Genomic DNA, 7,613 nt, shown 5'->3' on the forward strand with positions numbered 1-7,613 from the left:
GCCGCAACCCCCCAATCAGCCCTACCCTGAGCGTGACTGAGGGTGGCATTGCAATCTCCCGATCCGCCCTGCTCTGTGCATGACAGGGGCGGCACACCAACTCCCCAGTCGGCCCTGTTCTGTGCCCAACCAGGGACTGCACCTAGGGATTGGGCCTGCCCTCTGCCACCCGGGAGCAGGCCTAAGCCAGCAGGTCCTTATCTCCCGAGGGGTCCCAGACTGCGAGACCGCACAGGCCGGGCTGAGGGACCCCCCCTTCCCCCGAGTGCACAAATTTTTGTGCACCGGGCCTCTAGTGTCTTATAAAAGGCTATAACCAAGGTATATTATAGCTACCCTAAACTGGGATATACACCTAAACAAATGCTTACTTGCAAGTTTCTTTCAGGTTCCAAGAAACAATATTCTGGTCTGTTGCTATTTGAAATGTTTATATTCAATACACAATCTTTATTTCTGATCATATGGTTAACTTTGCCTCTTCAAGATTGTCAGAGATGAATTTCCAGTCCAGCATGTCAGGAGCTTAGAACTTGGCACTCCAATCTAACAACTGAAAAGCTAAACAAACGAACAACTATTTTTATATCTATAAGAGAAATAAGGTTACAGGGCAAATTGCTTCTCCAAAAATTGGAGAGACAGAAAGGTGGATAAAGAGAATCACAATTTATGAGAGCAGAAAGCCAGAAGCAGAAAGCTCCACAAGAACAAGTACTGGGATATGAAAACCTGAACTGAATTGATAAATCCGTGTGGGCTCAATGAGACAACTCTGAGATATTAAAGCTCCAAGGGAACCCAGTCTTATGTGGGGGACTCCATGCTTACATGAGTTTTACCACTAGGAGCTCTACCAAGTCTTCATGATTAATATTGGAGAAATATCCCTCATATGACTTCGGCAGTGAGGGTAGGGAAACAACCATCTTGAAATATACAAGAGCATTCTGTTTTTCTAAAGATGGCCTGCCCTCAGAAAACAAACAAACAAAAACACATAACTATTTTACCAAAACCTAACTTGCTATGGATTTATTAGAAGCTAACCTAACAAGGGGAAAAGAAATACTCAATTCCAATTCCCTCTAGACTTTCACTTGAGGAAAGAGAAATACTCAACTTCCGTCCCCTTAAGACATCCAGTGCCATATAAGAGGGGGGAAATAAACCAAGAAGCATTTTTGAAGTTCACAGTTTAGGGGCACAAGATCAACAAAAGAAATTCTTAATCACAGGACTTTAGAATTCTTCAGTTAGCACCGCAGATTACTACTACCTTACTAAATGACTCTTTATAACAGTTCTTTCATCATATGTCCATCTTTCAACAAAAAATTAAAAAGCATGCTAAAGGAAAAAAACAAAATTAAAACACACACACACAAAAAAACACAACAAAGCTTGAAGACACTGAAAAAGCATCAGACCCCGAGGCATATATGCAAGGAATGTTGGAATTATCAGACAGGAATTTTAAAAATGTATAAAAAATGCACCAAGAATTTTAATGAAAAAGAGTAGACAGCACGCAGGAGTAAATGGATTACATAAACAGAGAGATGAAAATTCTAAGAATGAATCATAAATAAATGCTAGAGATCAAAATCACTGTAACATAAATGAAGAATGTCTTTTAATTACTAGACTGGACATGGATGGAGGAAGAATCTCTGGGGATATGGCAATAGAAACTTACAAAACTGGATATCAATGAGAAAAATTGCTAAAACAACAGAATAAAATATATAAGAACTGTAGAACAACTATAAAATGTTACACACCTGTATTGAGAATATAAAGAAAAGAAAGAAAATCAAGAAATGTAAGACAGCCGAAACCGGTTTGGCTCAGTGGATAGAGCGTCGGCCTGCGGACTGAAAGGTCCCAGGTTCGATTCCGGTCAAGGGCATGTACCTGGGTTGCGGGCACATCCCCAGTGGGGAGTTGTGCAGGAGGCAGCTGATCAATGTTTCTCCCTCATCGATGTTTCTAACTCTCTATCCCTCTCTGTAAAAAAATCAATAAAATATATTTTTTAAAAAAAAGAAATGTAAGACATAAGAATGCCTGAGAATTTTTCCAAAATAACATCAGACTCCAAAACAGGAATGTCTGAATATATCACGCAATATAAATGTCAAACAACTACACCTAGGAATATAATATTTAAATTTCAGGAAGTCAAATAAAAAGACATGTTTTAGAAGACTTAACATCCTTAAACTGTCCATACTATGTAAAGCAATCTATAGATTCAGTGCAATTCATATCAAGATACCAATGGTGTATTTCACAGACCTAGAACAAATACTAAAAAATTTATATGGAACCCCCCCCTCCAAAAAAAAAGAGAGACTCAGAATAGTCTCAGAAATCTTGAAAAAGAAGAGCAAAGATAGAGGAATCACAATACTTGATATCAAGCTATACTATCAAAACAGCATGATACTGGCATAAGAATAGGCATATAGATCAATGGAACAGAACAGAGAGCCCAGAAATAAACAAACACCTCTATGATCAATTAATATTTGACAAAGGAAGCAAGAGCATATAATGGAGCAAAGACAGTCTCTTCAATAGATGGTGTTGGGAAAATTGGACAGGTACATGCAACAAAAATGAAACTAGACCACCAACTCACATCATACGCAACAGTAAACACAAAATGGATAAAAGTCTTTAAGACAGGAAACCATAAAAATCTTAGAATCCATAGGCAGCAAAATATCAGACATATCTGGTAGCAATATGTTTACTGATACATCTCTTAGGACAGTGGAAACTAAGGAGAAAATAAGCAAATGGGAACACATCAAAATAAAAAAGCTTCTGAAACCATCAACAAAACAACAAGAGACCCCACTGCATGGAAAACATATTTGCCAATGTTACACCGGATAAGTGTTTAATCTCCAAAATTGATAGGGAACTCATAAAACTTAACAAAAGGAAGATAAACAATCCAATCAAGAAATGGGCAAAGGACCTACAAAAGACCAAGAGACATATGAAAAATACTCAGTCATTAGTCATCCAAGAGATGCAAATCAAAATGACAATTACTTCTAGGAATATATCCCACAAAATCAGAAACACCAATCAGGAAGTATATATACACCCCTATGTTCATAGCAGCACAATTTACCGTAGCTAAGATTTGGAAACAGCCTAAGTGCCCATCAGCAGATGAATGGATTAAAAACCTGTGGTACATCTATACATGGAATACTATGCTGCCACAAAAAAGTAAGAACTCATCATTTGCAATAGCATAGATGGACCTGGAAAGCATTATGCTAAGTGAAATAAGCCAGTCAGAGAAAGATAAAAATTATATGATCTCACTCATTTTGGGGATTTAATGAACAATATAAACTGATTAAAAATAGAGCTAGGGACATAGAAGCATTAAATAGACAGTCAAACTTCAGAGGGAAGGCAGGGGAATGTGCGAGGGGGGATAAGGGATCAACCAAAGGACTTTATGCATGCATATAAGCACAACCAATAGGCACAGACATTAGGGGGGTGAGAGCCTTGCTGAGGGGCGGGAGTGGGCTGGGAGAGGTCAATGAGGTTAAAAGGAGATATATGCAATGCTTTCAACAGTAAAGAATTTAAAATAAAGAAACTAGAACCAGCTTATACAAGAATATACTCAAAATGGATAAAAGATTTTAATGCAAGTCATGAAACCATAAAATATCCTAGAAGAAAACATAGACAATAAAATCTCAGACACCTCACATAGCAGTATTTTCACCAATACATTTCCTAAGGCAAGGGAAACAAAGGGGGGGGGAATAAGCAAATGGGACTACATCAAATTAAAAAACTTCAGTACAGCAAAAGAAACCAGCATCAAACTAAAAAGGAAACTCCCTGCATGCAAGAACATTTTTGCCAATGATACAGCTGATAAGGGATTAATCTCCAAAATATATAAAGTGGTTATTAAAATATATATAGAACTTATATAACACCATGAAGACAAACAATCCAGTTAAAAAAATGAACAAAAGGGAGAAGGAGCTGCCCCATAAGCCAAGTCAGGGGAAAGGTGAATAAGTGAGGGTGACACTGAGTGGCTCCAGGGAAGTTGTAGCCATCATGACCACCTTCCAAACCAAGATGGAGCCTCTCCTCCGGGGTATATCACCCACCCCTAGCAAGATTCCGGTTTGCTTAAAGAGACACCCACCTCTCCCTATAGTCAAGCCCTGAGACCTGGACTAGGAGAACCAAGATACAAAGAAATTGGAGCAGAAAATCAGTACTCAGCGTCCTCTTTTTGACTCAGCAGGCCGCAGGCCAGAAGCCACACATGAAACACAGAAATCAGAGAGATTGGTGGGGAGCACTCTGCTTCGTAATCCATTGGAGGAGCTCAGGCCTAGCCATAAGGAACAAAATGTGAGGCCTGGGTTTCCTCCCCAGAAAGGGATTCCAGGGGCCATAGAGTTTGTGGCTGACCCTGAGACCCTCGCTACCATCCGGTCAGGTGAGGGGCTGAAGAGCTGTCACCTGGGGCATCATCCCAGACTGGCTCAGAGAGTACTGGTTCAAGGGAGCCAGGGAGGCACCATCCAGAGGGACCAGTGTACCTGCACCTCTACATATTTGGGTCCAAGAACCCCCCTCGCCCCCACAAACTGACTGGACCCTGCTGGGGCTTCCTGCTTTTTGAGGCTGGAGGGACCAGGACCCCACAGCTGGACCTTGTGCACCCAAAAGCTAGAGGCTATGATTCTACCTTCAGGACCTTCTTTTCACCCCTCTGCTCTCCCTACCTTCCAGGAGCTAAAAAAGAGAGACAGGTGGAAGCAGCTGGACTATAGTGAGCCAGGCCTCAGGATTGCACCTAGAGAGCCCAGTCCAGCCTGCTTCCTCTTTCCCGGAAGGAGAACATGAAGTAGTCACTCACTCAGATGGAGGAAGGGGCCTTCTTGGTCTGGTCTGGCCTAGTGGTTCCGTTAAGAGAATGCTGGGAGCTAACTCACACCAAGGAAAACCATGACTGCCACATGATGCCCTCCCCTGGCCATGTGCTGCTGCCATCTATTCCCCGTCCATCCCCCTTTGGATCGGCTCAGTGTGTTTCCTCCCCTGGCTCCTCAGCTCCATCCTTATATTCATTGTGAGGCATCTTGCCATTCACTCCAAAACCCAGTTCACAACCCCATCCCATCAGCCCCCAAAGCTCAGTAAGCCCAATGTTTGAGTGGCCTCTCTCCTTAGTCTTGCCCTGAAAAGCCTGCACTGCCCTGGGAGCAGATTGCAGTTCAGTTATTTGACCAAGAGAGATCTGGGAAACCACCATGGCAACTCCTCATGGACCCTACCCTAGTAGAACCCCCAACATCCAAGAGCTGAAGATGCAGCGCATCATACCCTGAAGAAGCTTTTGCAACAGGAGGTAGAGGTGCTGGCAGGAAGCAAGTGTGCCCCGCTTAATGGAGGCTCCTCTCTGGATATGGTTGAACTTCAGTCCCTGTTGGCAGAGATTCCTAGAACCCTGAATGCCCCAGAGCAGAATTCTGGGGCTTTCCACCTTCCTGAACTGTTACAGCACTCTGGACTGCTAAAGCCCTGCTTTCTAGAGGAGTGTGGGGAATCACAGCTCTGCCCTGGAGCAGAGCCTGAGGCAGCTCAGCCCTTCCCACCAGCAGAGGCAGGGTTCCCAGAGCCCTGCCATAGGAGGGAGCCTGAGATACCAGAGCCTGCCACCCAGAAACAGCCTGAGGTATCTGAGGCCTGCCCGCCCATAGAGCCTGGATTAATTCAGGCCTGCTGCCAGGGGAAGACTGGACTTCCAGAGCCCTCCCCTGGGGTAGAGCCTGAGGCGTCAGCGGCCTGCTCTCTGGAAGCTAGGCGTACAGAGTCTAGTCCACAGTCCTGCTGCAGTCAGTGGGCTCCAACACCACCAGTGTGATCTTCTCCTCTCAACGCCCACTTTGTACCAGCCCCCCAATCTGCTCACTCCAGTCTGTGAGGCCCCCAGCAGGCCAGGCAGGCCCCAGCAGTCTGGCTTCTTGAACCCTGGCCCTGAGGCAGCGTCTCAAAGCATGTCTGACTGCCATCTGCTGCTTCCATTAGGTGTGCCTGGATGATGAGTGTGCCTTCTACACCAGCCGAGCCCCTACTTCAGGCCCCTCTTGGGTCTGCAACAATCCTGTTGCTGAGTTATTGGGCTGACAGGATGCCCTGTGTTTTATTCCAATTGATTCTGCAGCCTCTCCAGATTCTCTAACATAAGACACCCACTTCCACCCACTCCTGCTCTATCTTCATTCTTCCTTTTAGCCCTTATTTGTTTTTGGTCCACCCCATGGGATTGGGAATCTGGGAGTCGACATCCTTTTATCCTTCAATAAAGTTTCTAAAGTGTCTGGAAAAAAACTGAACAAAGGACCTGAATAGACATTTCTCCAAAGAGGATATATAAATAGTCAATAGATATATAAAAAAATACTCAATGTCACTAATCATCAGAGAATGTCAGATTAAAACCACAACGAGATGTCACTTTATACCTGTCAGAATGGTTATCATTAATAAATCAACAAACAAGTGCTGATGAGAATAAGGAGAAAAGGGAGCCCTAGCGCACTGTTGGTGGGAACGCAGACTGGAGCAGCCAGTGGAAAACGGCATGGGATTTCCTCAAAAAATTAAAAATTTAATTGCCTTTTGGCCCAGCAATCCCACTTCAGGGACTATATCTTAAAGAACTTGAAACACTAATTTGAAAGAATATATAACACCTATATGCATAGCTGCATTATTTACAATAGCCAAAATCTGGAAACAAACCAAGTACTCCTCTGTAGATGAGTGGTGTTCCATGGTACATTTACACCATGAAATACTACACAGTTGTAAAAAAGAAGGAAATTTTATCCTTTGTTACAGCCTGGGTAGGCCTGCAGATTATTATGTTAAGTGAAATATGCCAGTCACATAAAGCCAAACACCATATGATATCACTTATGTGTTGGTTCTAATGAGCATAATAAACAAGAACAAAATAGAAACAGAGGCATGGATACATGAAACTGACAGCTAACAGAAGGGAGTGAGGTTGGGGTTTGGAAGAAAGAAGGTGAAGGTGAAAGGGCGAGGACTACACCCTCTACCTTTAAGTGAAATATGCCAGTCACATAAAGCCAAACACCATATGATATCACTTATGTGTTGGTTCTAATGAGCATAATAAACAAGAACAAAATAGAAACAGAGGCATGGATACATGAAACTGACAGCTAACAGAAGGGAGTGAGGTTGGGGTTTGGAAGAAAGAAGGTGAAGGTGAAAGGGCGAGGACTACACCCTCTACCTTGCCCCAGGGTATAAGCTACACCCTCCACCCTGCCCCAGGGTAAGGGCTATGCCCTCCATCTTATCTTGGCCATGTGCTCAGCAAGGCTTCTTCCCGGAAGCCAAGCCGCTGCTGGCCACGCCTAGGCCTTCTTTGAACTGGCCAATGACAATCAAGAGAAGTCGCCATAGATATGACCACATCCTGTGTGACAAGACACCAACTTGTGCCTGGCCAATGGGCAGGGCCCACAGTCCTTTCTCCTCCCCTTTCACCACCCCCCTATACA

General features: G+C 43.6%; 1 pseudogene; it reads left to right on the top strand.

The window, feature by feature from the left end:
• The first annotated feature begins 4,116 nt into the window (after positions 1 to 4,116).
• On the top strand, positions 4,117 to 5,938 carry LOC102758507 (annotated as a pseudogene).
• Positions 5,939 to 7,613: the final 1,675 nt, after the last annotated feature.

The sequence above is a fragment of the Myotis davidii genome, unplaced genomic scaffold (genome assembly GCF_000327345.1).
Source record: "Myotis davidii unplaced genomic scaffold, ASM32734v1 scaffold829, whole genome shotgun sequence".
NCBI lineage: Eukaryota > Metazoa > Chordata > Mammalia > Chiroptera > Vespertilionidae > Myotis > Myotis davidii.